This window comes from Ursus arctos, unplaced genomic scaffold, assembly GCF_023065955.2.
Source record: "Ursus arctos isolate Adak ecotype North America unplaced genomic scaffold, UrsArc2.0 scaffold_1, whole genome shotgun sequence".
In the NCBI taxonomy this organism is placed as follows: domain Eukaryota; kingdom Metazoa; phylum Chordata; class Mammalia; order Carnivora; family Ursidae; genus Ursus; species Ursus arctos.
The window spans coordinates 75,410,823-75,429,121 of NW_026622763.1; the positions used below are offsets into that span (position 1 = coordinate 75,410,823).

At 39.5% G+C, this 18,299-nt stretch overlaps 1 pseudogene; it reads left to right on the forward strand.

The window, feature by feature from the left end:
* Positions 1-6,737: 6,737 nt before the first annotated feature.
* LOC113250962 (U6 spliceosomal RNA) lies at positions 6,738-6,833 on the forward strand (annotated as a pseudogene).
* The last annotated feature ends 11,466 nt before the right edge of the window (positions 6,834-18,299 follow it).

The following is an 18,299-nucleotide window of genomic DNA, read 5'->3' on the forward strand; positions in this document are numbered from 1 at the left end:
AACAGTGAGAACAATGCCAGAAGGACCAGGTAAAGCAGCTGAAAGTAATTGCCCTTGGGGAGGAGATCTGGGATAGACCTGGGGAAACAGGTAGCAAAGAACAGCTGGTGTTTGTTAAAACTTTGTAATATTATTTGATTATTTGATATACGCACATGCATTTCTTTTGTGAAAATAAAAGATAATATTAAAATATGCTTTTAAGTTAATTACAGAATAGGAGCAGCAGGAGAGAAGAGAAATGAAAAAAATACTGGTTTATTAAGTTAGAAGAAGAGAGAAATTTTCTTGGAAGAAATGTGATCTTAGTAATCAGGCCAGAAAGATACGAAGGGAAAAAATCTATACAGACTTAATCTATACAGAATAGAAAGGAAGATGTACCCAAGTCTAACTGCTTATTAATATGGGAGGATAAAACAGAGTGGTGTTTTAGTCATTGCTAGCCCTCGAAAAATGAAGGCGCTCAAAAGAAATGGAAAAGAGAAAGACTCAAGATTTCAGGGAGCAAAGTGGAATGGTATCCCTTGAGAGGGAATTCAGATGCAAGAAGTATTGAATAGCATTCTCTTAAAGCCATAAATAGAATGTCCGTAAAAATACAAACCAGGAAGTACCCCTTGGAGAATGAAATGTCTCTACTAAGTGATAACAGAAAACTTAAGCAGCTTTTGAGAGAAAACAACCGAGAAAATCAAGATAGAATATGCAAAACATTATTAGGTAGGTGGATTTCATGGTGACCTAGTTATTGCAGCATGAATCCAGAAACTGCCAGTCCTGTGAGAGAATTCACTCTAAACATTCATAGAGTTAAGTGGTTCAGCTTCTAGAAATAGCTGAATAAACTCCTATTAGACCACAGATGATAACTACAAACTCCAGGAAAAATATAATAACAGAATAATCTGAAGTCTTAGAGAGTGAAAACAAGAAGTCAGATTTTGGAAAGGAGTAGAGATTTGGAAGAAAAGAATGAACTAAAGTGAATTTCCCATTTTTGTGGCTTTTAGCTCAGAGCTAAGCTACAGTTGACACCATGCAGGGCATCTAGAACTCTGAAAGGAACCCAGTTATTCTGCCTTGAAGAACCAGAAGACATAGTGTGAGGAAATACAGCTGCAAGAAACTGAGAGAATTTTCCCAGAAAGTATTTAGATAGACGGAGCTCCAAATAGCTCTGTACAAATCTCTGCTGGACACCTCAAGTCTAGATAATGATAAAAGGACTGAATGGAGATTTAAACTCCCACCTAAGAAAGAGATTTTGAAGTTTAGTCTAACCAAGTCAATTGCCTGATAAACTAAACCGAAATTAGATAAAACAAAAAAGTCAACACTCTTCAGAGGAATTTAATACAATCCAGTCTCCACATAATAATAACCACACTGTCTGGGATACAGCCCCAAATAGCCAACAAATAAAAACAAGGAAATTGTGACCTAGACTCAATAATAGCAACAATCAATGCAGACCAAACCCAAAATTACTCAAATATTAAATTTAGGAGGCAAGAGTATTAGAGCAGCTATTAAACAATGGTCAATGAGGTAGGAGAAAATATGCTCAAAACACAAGCAAGATAGAAAATCTCAGCAGAAAAATAGAAACTATAAAAAAATCAAATAGAAATTCTAAAACTGAAAAGTAGGGGCACCTGGGTGGCTCAGTCGTTAAGCATCTGCCTTCAGCCCAGGGCATGATCCCAGGGTCCTGGGATTGAGCCCCACATCAGGCTCCTCCGCTGGGAGCCTTCTTCTTCCTCTCCCATTCCCCCTGCTTGTGTTCCCTCTCTTGCTGGCTGTCTCTCTCTGTGTCAAATAAATAAATAAAATCTTTAAAAAAATAAAAATAAAAAATAAAATAAAATAAAACTGAAAAGTAGAATACTTGAAGTAAAACATTTGCTGGATGGAGCAGAATAGAGATAACAGAGGAAAGAGTCAGTGAACTTGGAGATAGATCAATAGAATTACTCTAAAAAATAGGGGGGCACCTGGGTGGCTCTGTCAGTTGAATGTCCAATTCTTGGTTTTGGCTCAGGTCACGATCTCATGGGTCATGGGATTGAGTCCTGAGTCAAGGTCTGCACTCTGCAGGGAGTCTGCTTGAGATTCTCTCCCTCTGCCCCTGCTCAGGCGCTCTCTCTCTCTCTCTCTCTTAAATAAATAAATAAATAAATAAATAAATAAATAAATAAATAAATATTCTTTAAAAATAGGAAGGAAAAGGGAGGGAAAGAAGGAGGGAGGTAGAAAAGAAAAAGGAAAAGGAAAGGAAAATTAGAGGACAGAAGCTCAGAGACCTGAAAGACAATATCAAAACATATCAAAACATCTAATAAATTTATAATTAAAGTCCCAGGAGACTTTAGGTCCCAGGGTCCCGGCATCAAGCTCCCCATCAGGTTCCTTGCTCAGCGGGAGTCTGCTTCTCCCTCTGCCTCTGCCCCTCCCCCTTCTCATGCTCTCTCTCTCTCTCTGACAAATAAATAAATAAATAAAATCTTTTTAAAAAGTGACTTTTGATGAGCAGAAGTTTTTGTTTTTGGTGAAGTCTAATTTATCATTTTCCAAGTCAGTTGACTGCTTTTGTGTCCTGTCTAAAAAAATGTTGCTTATCTCTGAGCGCAATGCAGGACTCCACCCCAGGACACTGGGATCATGACCTGAGCTGAAGGCAGATGCTTAACTGAGCCACCCAGACATCCCAAAAGTCACTGTTAAGGAAAAAGAATAGATAAGCCACAAACAAGGAGAAAATTAGATTTATTTATAAGGGTACTCTTTATAAAAATGTGATCAGAGTATAGGGAAACCAAAAGAGATAGTGCCAGAACAGAGCTGGTAACAGGAGAGGGCAAGCAGAGGTTACCGGAACCCAGAAGGATAGAATCATGTACAAAAAAGTCACCTTTAGAGGAGCTGTGATCTCCAGAATACAGATCAGTGATCTTTAGTCAAGGAACACAGCCAGCTTGGGGCAGTCCCATAGGTTCAGACCCAGGGGAATAAGCAGCCTAACATTACTCTCCTCCATCTCTCCCATCTTTCACTAGGGCTCACCCTTGACTGAATCCAACCAGAAGCCAAGGGCAGGGAAGCTGGTTGATATAGTCATAGGAGACACCGTAGGGGTCCCAACCCATCACCTTGGCATTTATATTCCCATATGATTTTTGGTAAAATCACATTTTCACATTTTGATTATATGATTACACAGGACTTGTCAGCAGGACCATTCCAGATGTCGCTGTAGACACATGGTCAGATCTCTGCCAACTCTCAGCTTCCCAGCTCCTTCAGCTCTCACACTACCCATCATAAGTTTAGGGATCCCAGAAAGCACAGTCTTGGACAGCACATTCATGGTGCCTGACAGACTTCTCTCTGAGAAAGGTCAGCCTAACTTTCATACCTACAGCCTACTGTGGAAGATTTCCCTACCTCTCATCACCATGCTTTTTAACACTTCATGTTATCTGCCAGGGTAGAGTGGACCAGCCAGATATCTGTACATTTACCAGTGATGTTTGACAGAGATTTTGAAATTGTAACTGACTGACTGAACCAAAATTTGAGTATGAGATAAAGTAGAAGAGTCAGGTAACTGGTAGTATTTGGACTAGAAAGCAGCTAAGTCACCAGTATAATAGAGCACTAGAATAGGGTTAGATTCTAGTTTCTGAGGAGATTAAAGCAATCAGATTTGCTAAATCTCAACTGTCTCTTGAAACAATTTTCAATTTTTCAAGAGGCCTGCTAAGGCTTTGTGCTATATCCCAATAAACCTGAAGAAACCTTAACAGATCTCAGTTCCTTGCAAACTTAATATACCATGAACCAATCTCAAGGGCCAGGGGCATTATTAGAGCTAATATATCAATGTTCTACACCTGAAGTTAGAGGTGGGTTAAGCTTTTATAAAACTATCTGACTTCCCAAAGATATGGGGGTTATGAAGAATGGGATTGTGGAGAATGGATGCTTGGAAGCAACACATATGTCCACTACCTAGCCTAAATGGCCACCCAAAGATATGCTTCTTCCACTGGTTTATGGAGCCCTGGCATTTGGCTTTAGGACTTCATAGACCATTCCAAATATTTCAGACATATTTTACTAAGCTTTGGTAGGCCACTCCAAAGGGGAAGATGGGTTTATCCCAGGACTTCTCTCTCCACTAAACTGAAATAAAATCTGTAATCGGCCATCTTCTTCCTGCCTCCTACTAAAATACACACCACACACATATTATTAAAGGTATTTCATTCTTGCATGGGTCAAAATCCACACAGAAAAGATGCTTCTTGGGGCGCCAGGGTGGTCAGTCAGTTAAGCATCCGATCCCTGGTTTCAGATCAGATCATGATCTGAGGGTCGTGAGATTGAGACTCATGTCAGGCTTCATGCTCAAAGGGAAGTCTGCTTGACATTCTTTCTTTCCCTATCCCTCTGCCTCTCCCTCCTCTCTCTCTCTCTCTCAAATAAATAAAAAAAAAATTTTTTTAAGAAAAAGATGCTTCATGCAATAACCCTGGAGTTTCTCTAATAGAGCAGTTAAGGGTTTTGAGCATTTTAATGAGGGACCAATTAGATATATTCATCTCTATTTCATACCTATCTTGTTTCCCATTATTCCTCTCCCACCTGCAGGCCCACAAGCTATCTAGAAAAAAGCAAGCTTATAGAACTCAAACTTGACAAGCTGATAAGCCAATGGAACATGGGATACAAACAATTTTGATTTATTCCTTTATATACAAATAAAAAAGTTAAGAAGACACCTTGAAACAGAATAAATAAAGAATACGTTTTTAAAAATTAGGCAAGCAGGTGGTTTGGGCTGTTGGCATAGTATCCTTGATTACAGACTTTTAAACCAAAGGCTTCTACTGATTCACAAGAAAAGACTGTCTTATAATTTGCTTAAATTTATATGTGTTTCAACAAATTAAATACCCTTTTGCAAAATAATGAACTTCAACCCATACCTTCCACCATATATCAAAATTACCTCAAAATGGATTATAGACTTAAATGTAAAATAAAAAATTATAAAATTTCTGGAAGAAAACATGGGGGAGGGGCACCTGGGTGGCTCAGTCTGTTAAACATCTGCCTTTGGCTCAGGTCATGATCCTGGGGTCCCGGGATCAAGCCCCAGGCATTCCAAATCCATCTGGCTTCCTGCTCAGCAGGGAGTCTTCTTCTCCCTCCACCCACCCCCTGCCCTCATGCTCTCTCTCTCAAATAAATAAATAAAATCTTAAAAACAAAAAAGGAAAACATAGGAGAAAATATTTGTGACTTTTGGTTAGGCAAAGATTTTTTGGATATGATATCAAAAGCACAATCCATAAAAGAATAAATTGAACTTCACCAAAATAAAAAACTTCTGCTATTCAAAAGACAGTTAAAAGTGTCGAACAGACAAGCTACAGACTGGGAAAAAATATTTGCAAATCTTATATATCTGGTAAAGCACTTGTATTCAGAATATACAATTGATCTTTGGACAACATGAGTTTGAACTGCACTGGTCCACTTTAGACATGGATTTTTTTTTTCAATAAATACAGTATAGCACTATAATGTATTTTCCCTTCCTCAAGATTTTCTTAGTAACATCTTTTCTCTAGCTTATGTTAATGTAAGAATGCAGTATATAATACTTAAACAAAATATGTGTTAAATCAATTGTTTATGTTAAGGGTAAGGTTTCCAGTCAATAGTAGGCTATTAGTTAAGTCTTGGGGGAGTCAAAAGTTATAAGTAGATTTTTTACTATGTGGGGGGAGGTCATTGCCCCTAACTCCCATGTTGCTCAAGGGTCAACTGTTCAAATAAATCTCAAAATAACACATCTTAAAAATAGGCAGAGAAAATGAAGAGACATTTCACCAAAGAAGATATAGGAATGGTAGGTAAGCACATGAAAAGATGCTCAACAGTATTAGTCAATAGGAAAATGCAAATTAAAACCAGAGTGAGACACCACTTCGCATCTGTTAGAATGGCTAAAATTAAAACTATTGACCACACTAAGTGTTGTTGAGGATGTGGAGGAATTAGAACAGACCCCTCGTGGGAATGTAAAATAGTACAAAACTTTGGGGAAAGTTTGGCAGTTTCTTATAAAGTTAACTATATACCTACCATATATTCTAGTCACTCTGTTCTTGTTTATTTATTCAAGAGAAAGGAAAGTATATGTCCACACAAAGACTTTTCCACAAGTGTTCATAGCAGCTTTATTTGTAATCACTAAAAACTGGAAACAACACAAAGGTCCATTAATAGGTGAATAAATAAATGAATTGTGGTATACCAATATAATAAAATACTATTCAGTGATAAAAACGAATGGACTATTGATACATGAAGCAATCTGAGTAATTAAAATAATTATGATGAATAAGTCAGGCCCCCAAAAAGAGTACATCACATATGAGTTCATTTATATAAAACTATAGAAAATGGAAACTAGGCTATAGTGATAGAAATTGGATCAGTGGTTGACTGACTGTGGGGGTTTGGAAGGTAGGGAGGACATGAGGGATGAATCACAAAGGGGCACAAGAGGGGGCTTTTGGGGATATGACTATGTTCTTCATCTTGATTGTAGTGAACAGTCGACATACGTTAAAACATCCAATTGTACGATTCATATGTGTTTAATTCTTTGCATGTCAATTATATTTCAATAAAATGCTAAATAAATAATAAATAAATAAATATTTAGCACATACATTAAAATTGGAATAATACAGAGAAGACCAGCATGGCCCCTGCACAATGACATGCAAATTCAAGAAGAATTCCATATTAATAAATATGTACATAAGTGACATTTAAATGTGTTTGTTGAAAATAACCAGCCACGTTGTTGTCATTTGACAATACTTGCTGAATGCTTCTATGCACTGAACTACAAGAAAAGGTATGAGGTGTAACCCCTATACTCTAAAGGCTTTCCAAGTCGTTGGTAAGTTCTCATTTTGAACTTGTGGGGTCGGAGCTGTTTGTGGGACATATGGTATATATTTAGGATCTAGAAGGCTAGAGCCAAGGACAAGGTATGAGCTGAAGGCATAGATACTGGTGTCGGGATACACAGAGCAAATTAAATACCTTACGTGGGAGAGGAGTCTAGAAATAGATAATAAACAGAGGAGTGTAAAGACTGAGGACAGGCCACTGGGGGCATCAAACATTAGATGCACCAGTGTGGGATGGAAGGGGGTGATGGAGCTGGGATGAGAACTCAGAGTGATGGCACAGAGGAGCCAAACCTTCTCAAACAGAAGGCGGTGTCCTAGGACTCAAGAAGGCCATGGATAAGGAATGAGCAGTGTCAACTGAATTTGGCAAATAGGAGGTCTCTTGGTGACAGCACTGTGGGTGTCATCACAGAGAGGAAGCCAGACACCAGGGTGCTGATATTCTTGCATTGTGCTTTGGTTATTGTAAAGGAGGCAGAAAAGAAGCAGTTTTAGACATTCTGGATCATTCCTTCTCAGATAAGCTACCATACACTGGAGCACTGAAAAGATGACGTCTGAGTCTAGTTTTTACCACTCTACTCTTTTGTTTCCCCAGATAAATACAATCATACTCTCCTAATTTTGATCAGAATTCTTGGCAGGCACCACCTCATTATTCTTTTTCTCCTTCACTCAAGCCCTTCATTCAAACGCCTTATTTCTTTCTAGCTCCATCTCTCTCCTTCAAGCTGCATCTCCACCCCCTCCTCCCCTCACCATCTTCAGGCATTTTGAAATCTGGGCCAGAGCTGCTGGTGGGTGGGGATGGTAGTGTCAGATCAGATTGTAGTGTCAGATTGTAGCCTACAGAGTTTCATCACCAGACTGTGGGAAGCCAAATGTAGGTTATCTTCCAGATGAGAACTACAGTTTCTCATGAAATCTTCATAGGCCTTGACATCTTTTACGTCTCTGAAATCTTCACTACCAATGCAGTTCGCTCTTTAGAATAATGACCAACCTGGCCCCCCACCCCAAGATGGCCCTTCTCTGTTCATAGCAACCAAGCACTTGACTGCTATCTCTAGACCATCTGCTATCCTGCTTGTGGCTTATTGGCAAAAGGCAATGTTGGGTGGGAGACTTTAGAATTTGGATTGAAGTGGCTTTTTCAGAGAAGTAGGCTTCAAGTAGTGTTGCTACTTTGTCTCTTATGTCCTAGTCCTAGTAACTGTGCTTCTTCCTTCTTCTCCACCTTGTACTAGAATTCTTAAAACAAAATCCCCATCTCTGCTTCCTTCCTATTCCTTAGCACTTGGCTTTTTGGCTGGCTCTATCAGACAAGAATTTCAGTTGGTACCAAAGTAGTGAATAATGGTGGCTTAAACAGGATAAAAGTTTTTCTCTCGTGTAAAAAACATCCAGATAGTCCAGTAATGTTATGATGGTTCTTCAGTGATCAGGGACTAAGATTCTGTCTTTCTTTCTAGAACAACATCCTTAACATTGTTTGTATTTGCAAGGTTGCCTCAGGGCCAAATCGTCTGTTGAAGTGCCAGCCATCACTGTTGTCACTGTTGGAAATAGCAGGAAAAAGAGGTAAGGGGGTGAGGGGTGGGAGGCACATGGCACCTCTTTGTCCACTTTTTACAGAATTTTCCAGAAAGTTCTACCTAGCCACTGCTGCTTATATTTCATTGGCTAGAAATTAGTTACCTGGCTAAATCTTACTATGCAAACCAAATAAAACAAAGGTTATAAGTAAGAGGGAAAGAATGGATTTTGGATACACAATCTGAAGTCTCCGACATAATTGCTCAGTTTAGGAACTTTTGCCATTCATTCCCCGTCCTTCTCTGGTCCAGTGTCCTATCTTATCTCCCTGGCCCTAATATCTGCTGATGGACTTCTATAAATCTGACTGCCTGCTGCTTACCTACTTGGGTCTCCAAATTTTGTCTGTCTCTAGAGTTTCTATTGCTATATATATAATTGTTTAAATTATTTGATTAGTCCTATTTGGTCTTCCATGCTGTTGACACCAGGCTTGGACTTCTTGTCTATGAATTCCTGGTGAGCAGTATTTTCCAGTATTGCCAAAGATGCTTGAAGTTCCCTCAGGGAGGGGAACACGAACATATTGCCCAAGAGCAAATGCGGAAAGGGTGATGACAATCATCATGTCAGACAGGAACGCACATCTGGTCTGAGGCAAGCAGATCCTTACCCTGTGTGAACTACGGCATCTTCCTCTTCTCCTTGTCTAATCAGTCCTCATGTCTGGGATATGCCCCCGCATCCAAGGCCTTCATTCTCAGTTTGGTAACTAGATTGCTACCTTCCAAAATTTCTCCTCATTGTGGCCTACTTGACTCAGAATCATTTCTGGCTGTAATTTCTTCAGTCTTGGACTTCATCTTAGAAATTACATTTTCTTGACTTTCCCCTTCACCTGAGCTGTCAGACACCCATTCTCAATAATAGCATCTCCAGGCTCTACCCCGAGAATGGTGATAAACAAGTTTTCTGGAACAGGCTCATACTGGCTTGAGAGAGCCAATTGTTAAATTTGAAATATATTAAAAATAAAGTAAATATAAATACATAACGTGGTTGAACTGTTGACAGCTTGAAACTGGCTGCGGTAGGAATATTTACAACATGGAAATTGGCAAATGCTACCAACTAGGGCCCTTTTTTCCCCTAAAAGGTGGTTTACTAGTGCACTATTGCTTGCTTCTCCCCATAATTGTTCCTTGTGCATACGCGCATGTGCACACACACACACACACACACACACACACACTCAGTGGACAGTTCTAATTCCAGACCTTCACCTTTTCAGTCTACCTTAGCCTCCAGTGGCAGATAACCTTTTAATCCTTCCCTACATCCAGAGACACAACATTTGACTCCTACCTTAAAACAAACACTTTTGACATTCGATGATCAAATATATGTTTTGGAAATACATTCTAGACCCTAAATAGACTTATCCAAAGCTCCTGACCACACTAGTTGAGAACTGCTAATATAGCACATCTGTCTGTCTGCAGAACACATACAACCATCTGCAGGAATCATCTGTGGGGGGAAACCTACACACTTAAGATGGCATTTCAGTAGAGGGATTCATGGATCAGCATCAGAGATGGCTCACCACAGAATATTAACTTCTGTGAACTTAATACTTGGAGGAAGAGAGCCAATTAATTATTATAGGTATTTCAGAAAGCCTTGTGCAAACTGTGCAATGAAAAGCTTCATGAGCCAACCAAAATTATCGAGTTGCTTTGCCTTTGACAAGAATTCTGTAAGTTCGGGTACTGCTGTTACCTCATCATGTTCGGGAACCTTGTGATATGTACCTTTGATTAATAACAATAAAAAATGAATCATTACTTATCATTACAGTATTTTAGTAAATAAAACCATTCAGAACATGGAAAGAAAAATAATAGAAGGATGATGGAGGGCTAGGGACCACTCGACTATGAATTTTTTAAGAGTGTGCCAATTTTTTACTTTAAAAGAGCTAATGTTTATAACCATGTAGAGGTTGCTAATATGGTGACTAGAAGCACAGGCTTTGGAGACAGACTGCCTGGTTTGTGTTAGAGCTTTGTTACTTACTAGCACTACGATTTAGGGCAAGTTACTTAATCTCTCTGTACCTCAGTTTTCTCACCTGTGAAACAGAAAAAAAAGCACCTACCTTACATGATCACTGTAAAACCAAAATGAAATACCCCCATAAGGTGCTTAGAATGGCGTCTGGTATGTAGCAAATAACTAGTAAGTATTTGCTCTAATTTTTATTATTAATGCTATTTTCAGAGCACTTATGATGTGTCAGGAACTATGCTACATGCTTTAGACTCAATCTTTTGCAACAATACGACGTAAAAATTAAACCCATTTTGTGAGTAAGAAAACAGACCTTCAGTGAAATGATGTAACTTTGCCAAGTTCTCCTGGCTGGTAAGTGAAAGAGGTTGGCTCGGTGTAGTTTTGGAGTTCCCATTTAAATGAAAGAAAGGTGTAAAACCCATCCAAACGGCCCTGATATTTAGTATTCTATTGGGAAATTCTTCCTTCATACTCAGCCCAACCTTTGCATGCTGTAGCATAAACTATCCTTGTTCTGTCTTCAGCAGAGACAGAAAAACTCATCAACATCCCTGTGTCTCCACTCCAAGACCTTAAATTTCCCTTCTGACTTGTTTTCTCCACATTTTAAAAATACACAGCTTCCAAAGGCCTTCTTCATGAGCTCTATTTATTAACCATAGAATAATTTCCACAGAAGTATTTCCACTTTCTCTAACTGTAATTTTAAAATTAGACTTTAAATCCTAAGTTCCTTATTAATGTAAGTAGGGTGCAGTAACTTTTGGCTGAACTTGCTTTGTTTATGAAGCAGCTGGGTGTAAGGATGCTCTTCCCCTGGTTTAGACTTTCTTGTCCCACCTTCTTATCTGGAAATTGCTGTCCACGAGGTGTCACAACATACTTAATAAGAATTCAAAAATTTTCAAGTTTTCATGTCATTTTGTTTCATGGGGATAAGTCTAGATTCTTACATACAGTTATGCAATCAGGAAGACATTTGGGGTGGGGGAGGAAGACATTTAAATAGCGTATGGATTGGTATTCTTTAAGAGATGAATATTACGTCATTGTCATTCATTCATTCTCCCTGTCTGGGTCAGGCGCTGTGCTAGACACCAGGAACTGGAGACAACAGTCTCTGCTCACAGGGAGTGTGTAAGTCTCATCAGGGAGATAAATGTGCAATTACCTAATTACAAGGATAGAGCAAAGCACAGAAATCAACAGGAACGTGGAAGAGAGGGGCAGGGAAGACACCCTCAAATGTGGAGATAGTGGGGTCTGATAAAAATCCTGGAGACTAATCAGAGACCCAGGCTCTACACCCATGTTTTCAATTTACTTCATTATTATGCCATCCATTATGGTTGAATTGTATCCCCTCCCATAAAAACATATGTTGGAGCCCTACCCCCCAGGGCCCCAGAATGTGACCTTACTCCGAGATGTTGTCGTTAAAGTGAGGTCATTGGGGTGGACTCTAATTCAAAAGAGAGGAATTTGGATACAAAGACAGAGGCGCAGGACAGGAAGACAATGTGAAGAGACATAGGGAGAAGTCAGCCGTCTACAAGCCAAGGACCACATCCTTCTCTCCCAGCCCTCAGAAGTAAGCAACTCTGCTGATACCATGATCTAGGACTTCTCCCCTCCAGAACTGTGAGACAATAAATTCTGTTATTTAAGCCCCTGACCCAGTCTGTGGTACTGGGTTATGGCGGCCCTAGCAGACTAACAGAGCACTGGGCTGTCACAAGCATACCCCACATCTTGGCTCCACTCTGGGCAAGGCACTCAGAACACAACCTACCAGGAAGCTGCCTGAATCTGCTTTCGGCTCATTTGTATGCTGTGACTCAGAGGAATCTTGAGTTTTCTTTAAATAGCGACTTTGAATCCACAAGATTCCTTTATCCCCGTAGTGTGGATACCACCCGTGGGCCTTTGTTTATAAGGTAAGTAATATACAATAACATGGGGAATTTTAGAGTATAAGCAATAGCCAATAGGTTAAACTTTACAGTAAGTAACAGAGCAATGTGGCACTAAAGATTAGTGGTTAATAAACATACAAAAGATGTTCTATCTCACATGTAATCAGATTTGTGATAACAGCACTCTCGGTAAATGGAAGATGTTAGTACACATCTAGAACAAACAGACACAGGCATCCAGAGTGATTCACCTGTAGCGCACGCGCGGGTGGCGTTGATCCTCCCGTTGGCACAACTAAGGTTGAATGAACCTGGAATTATCTTCCTAGAACGCGCAGCGACGTGTAACCTTCAAAACCAAAAACCAAAACACCCACTTCCATTAGGTATATTCATTTCAGGCAACAGCTTCTGAGGGGAGGTTTTTAACCTAAAAAGATCTAAAGCCTTGAAAAGATAACCTAATATTTAGCTCCTGAATAGACTAAGCAAGTTCAGCCAAAGGATATTATTTGGGGGTTTTTTGTTTTGTTTCCAAAATGTTTTGCCCTCAGGCCGGCAGGGTTACCCTTTCTTTTCTCACCCCAAGTCTTCCTCTTTCCTGGAAAATTTTCAAGCAGAACCCTGGTTCCAGGTCATAACGGCTCCATCTGCTGCCACTGGAACTCGGAGGGAGTGACTCATTCCTGTGCGTTTGCCTCGGCAAGCCTTCAACAAGCCTTTGTTCCTCTGCCCGGCCGTCCCTCAACCCCTCGGCCTTGGCCTGTGGCCACAATGGGCTTTTCTTTCCGTCTTGCTTGATTTATGTCCTTCTACTTTAAAAAAAAGTATAATTATGAAAATGATATGCATAAGGGAAAAAAAAGAAGTGTATAAAGTTAAAAATGGAAGCTTCTCATTCCAAGGGTTATCAGTATCAACAGTGTGCATATCCTTCAAGATACATAGATTTCTGCCTCCTTGTCCCCTTTTTAGAGTGCATTCTGTACATACTGTTCTGACTTGCTCTTATCGCTCAAAAATATGTCAGCAGATATATATCTCCCTCATTTTTAACAGTTATTATTCCTCAGTGTCTAGGTATTACATTTATTTAACCATCCCTCTACTCATGAACGTTGAGGTGTGGTCCCGTTTTTTTGGCTCTTACAAATGGTAGTATAATAGACATACAACATAAATGTATTTTTCACACTTGGTGTTTCTGTAGGACAAAGTACTTGCAATGGAAATGCATGGTCAAAGTATACATGCATATTTAATATTTAGAGATGCTGCAAATTGCTTTCCAGAATTTTTATCAACTTACACTCCAGTCAGTTGAGTATGCAAGTTGTTACTTCTTATACACACTCATGAACACTTGATATTAAGACATTTTTTTTTGCCAAACCGATAAGTAAAAAAATGCTATCTTGTTTTTATTTACACTCTGATTATTAGTGAGATTGAGTATGTTTTCATATGCTTATTAGCACATATTCCTTCTTTTGAGAATTACTTCTCCATATCCTGTGTCCATTTTTTTATTTTGCTGCTTCTTTTTCCTATTGATTTGGAGAAGCTATTTGTTGTTTTGCATATTAACCTCTTCCTGTTGGTTATTTATGTTGCATATATTTTCTCCCATTCGGTAACATTATTTATGGTACCCTTCACTGAACAGAAATTTTTTTTTTTGTACTCAAATCTGCTTAATATTTCTATTAGTTTCTAGGGTTTTTATCATGATTTTTCTAACTAGTATGACAAAGATAACCAATATTGTGAGTCTGCTATATTTTCTTTCAGTCATTTATATTTTTCTTTGCTTACATTATTAATCCATCTGGAATTTTTTCTGGAATATGGAATAAGATAATGTATTAGTTATGCTTAGCTCAACAGGTCTTTTTACTCAGATAGCAATTCCCTGTGGGTGGTCAGCAAGTAGCTACCATAGAGTGACTCAGAGACTCAGGCTCCTTTCATCTTTACTCTCCTCTCCGTAAGTAGTAGTCAGCAACTGACCACCCAGGGCACATCAACCCACTGCCTGTTTTTGTAAATAGAGTTTTATTAGAACACAGCCATGTCCATTTGTATGCATAGAGTCTGTGGCTGCTTTCCTATAAAACAGCAGAGTTGAGTAGTTGCGATAGAGACTTTACGACCCACAAAGCCTAAAATGTTTACTATATGGCCCTTTATAGAAAATGTTTGCTGACTCTTGCTCTAGAGACCCAGACTCCTGAGTTTCCACATGGCAGATTAAAAAGAGAGCTCATGTAGCCGATTTTCCATGGGTGGGGGCCAGGCAGCGGAGTATAAAACTTTCCCTTACATTCCATTGGTCAGAATTCAGTCACGTGGCCTCACCTAACTAGGCAGGAGGCTGGGAAATGTGAATTAGTTGTGCCCCCAGGATGAAAGGGAAAGAGATTTGTGGAATTATTAGCCAATCTCTGCCACAGTGTACCCTGCAATGATTTGTTTCTTTCTTCCCCTCTATTTTTAATCAGAATAGACTAGTTTATACCGCAGAAACATTACAACTCCTAAATCTCAGTAGCTTGGAACAACAAGGTTGACCTTCTTGCTGGTACTACATATCCAGCAAGGGTGAGCAGGGGTGGCATTGCTCATTGTCGTTGCACTTTCCAATCCAATGGAGAAGCCACCACCGGGCACCTCGCTGGTGCAAGGAGAAAAAAAAGGGAGAGTGTGGTGATGCATGAAGCCCTTAACTTCTGCCCAGAACTGATACTCACCATTTCTAAGCAAGTTGCAGGGCTACACTGTACTTCAGTAGGATGGAGAAGTGCAGTCCTACCATGTGCTTCAAAAGAAGCAGGGCTAGAATATTTGTGGACTGCCCTAATACAGGTCACATTCACACACAAAGAACACATTCATCTCCTCCCTGAGGGATATCACCCAGATTCCACTCAGTCACTCCATCTAGTCAAAGTCAAGAATCTCTAGAGGCGCCTGGGTGGCTCAGTCAGTTAAGCGTCTGCCTTCGGCTCAGGTCATGATCCCAGGGTGCTGGGATCGAGCCCTGCGGCAGGCTACCTGCTCAGTGGGGAGCCTGCTTCTCCCTCTCCCTCTGCCTGATGCTCCCCCTACTTGTGTTCTCTCTCTCTCTCTCTCTCTCACTCTCTCTCTCTCTCTCTCTCTCGATCAAATAAATAAATAAATAAAATCTTCCAAAAAAAATAAATAAAAAGGTCAAGGATCTCTAAATGATGACTCTCCAGGAGGTCTGAATAATGGTTTGGAGCCTAGTAGTCTAGTGGTCTTAGATTAAAGCCTAGCAACTAAAATCACTCTCTGTCCCCACTACTTATTCAGATGCCAAAATTGTAATAGAGACAACAACCAATCATGGCCTCTAACAGCCTTCTGGGATCTGAGCCGCTTGCATGAGCGTGAACCCTTCTCTGAATGCCCAGAGAATCAGGAGCCCAGCACAATCTAGGGGGTGGAATATGGCATTTTGCTGAAATCAATATTGCAGGGAAGGAGTCAGCCTCATTGAAGAATAGGTCAGTGTTGCCCCCCACTTATAATTAAATACATTGGATAAAGGGTTTGGGTGACAATATGGAGGAAAGCGTATTAAAAATACCTTTGCAGAAATATTAGAATATATAAACTAACATACTTTGTTCATCCCTCAGAGAACATTTATTCTTATGATTCTTGCTTGTTTTCTTAAGAAAAGACCGTCACTGTTCTAGTTAATTTAGATAACAGTAAAAGAGATTTGTGGATTATAATTATAGAGAATTATTATTATTATTACTTTGAACCATAGCATCATAATCCCCAGATCAAAATTTCAAAAAATATAATTTTTCAAATAAATTTTCAATATCTGGTGCAAACACTGCTACAGAGTTTTCCATATTCTATTTCTTTCAACTTTTATATCTCCATACAGTTATAGAAATGTAATTCATATGTTTTTAAAATCATTTATGCTTAACTCATTAAAATACTGCTTTGGAAGTTAACTGATGTGCAAAAAGTTTTTACATACTTTTCATTAAGCATTTAAAACCCTCTCTCCGAGAAACAGAAGAAGTTTTCATTTTTTCCAGAGTAAATAATTATTTTCTTTAGTGACTTTATAATTGTCTTTCCATGGGCTAGGCCATTCCCAGGAGAAGATTAATTTTACTCTAGTTTATGGTACATTGACCACTACTGTACTCCTATCCTCCTTTTGTTTTTTTCATCAACTCAGTGCTTTAACATTTTGCTCTCGATACACATCCAGTTATTCTTACAGCTACTACCTACTTGCTGAGAAATAGCCCTCAAATGCAAAGGCCATCTATGGGCTTCTGAAAACTCTTCCCACTGGTCATATTTCAGTTCTTGAAAGCAATTTTCTTTCTGATGTTACTAAACAAGTTAGATTTCGGAAGAGTATGAAGTGGTAGAGGAAAGGAATGAAGACTGAGTTCAATGTTATTTCCAACGCCTTCCCAGGAAAACAATAATTTATTAGTCATTTTGGAATTGTAATTATGGAGATAATCCCCCAATTAAATGATTTTATTTTGCCACAGAACCTAAAATGTACATTAAATTTAAGTCTAATTGCTACAAGTTCTCTTTTACACCTAAATTTAATAAGCAATGGGATGTTTAGTCTTCATATTTCTATGTAATATGGCTTCCGGAAGCAAGTGTTCCTATATGCAGCATTGGTGGGGCCAGACTGTACAGGTTCAAATCCTCACTCCACCGTTTGCCCCCTAAATAACTTGGGCAAGTTATTTAACTTCTCCATGCCTCAGTTTCTTTATCTGGAAAAAAAAAGGACAAAAATCGTACCTACCTGATAGGATTGCTTGAAGATTAAGTGAGTTAACACTTATGAAGCACTTACAAATGTTTAAATTATGTGATCAATACACAAATTCAGTGTAACAAGAACAGCCACCACAAGTCACTAAGAAAATGAGTTTCTTTACTTTTAGCTCCTCATTTATTGTGGCTGTGCTTTGTCAACAGCGGCACATAATGTTAGCAGATTTGAACTTTACCAGAAAGGTGTCGGATTTTATTTCAAATTCTGAATTCCCAAACATGGAATGATACACTCAGGGACCCCTTAGAGTCAGGAGCATGAGAGACATAACTAACTCTGGTCTGATATTTGTAAGAGGCTTTGACATCCAAGGAGCCGCTGAGAAACAGTCACTAGTATTCAGAAAAAGGGAGGCTAAGAAGTCACCCTTCTCAAAAAATAAACTGAATTGGAGTGCTGCCTGCATTTCATTCTACTGCCTCTGAAAGAGGTGTGTTATCTAAAGTGCTTCCATCCTGAATAACGATTGAGAAACTGCCTTTACTCTCCCGACTACTGACCCAGGTAGAAATCCGTGGGCTGATGTCTATCTGGAACTTACACACGTTAGAGTAACCCATCCTCCAGGAGCCCATTGTGAACAGGCAGCGACAGGGAGGGGCGGGAACGCTCCGGGTTAGCCGGGTTTCTAAGCACAGATCAGAGCCCCAATACTTTTTAAGCGCCTAGTTCTTCAGGTCATTTCGAAATCGGCTATCTTTGTTTACATTTTGAGCCTGGCTCGGCACCTGAAAGCATTACTACCTTCTAAAAGGAGAAGCATCCTGCATTCGTAGATAGTGCGGGGGGGGGGGGAGGGAGGGGCAAAGTTCATCCTCCCTGGTGTGGGAGGACGACTCTCCTGCAACACGTGCGGGCTGTGACAAAATCTTTGAAAAGCAGGGGCAGTCTAAGTGAGGTGGA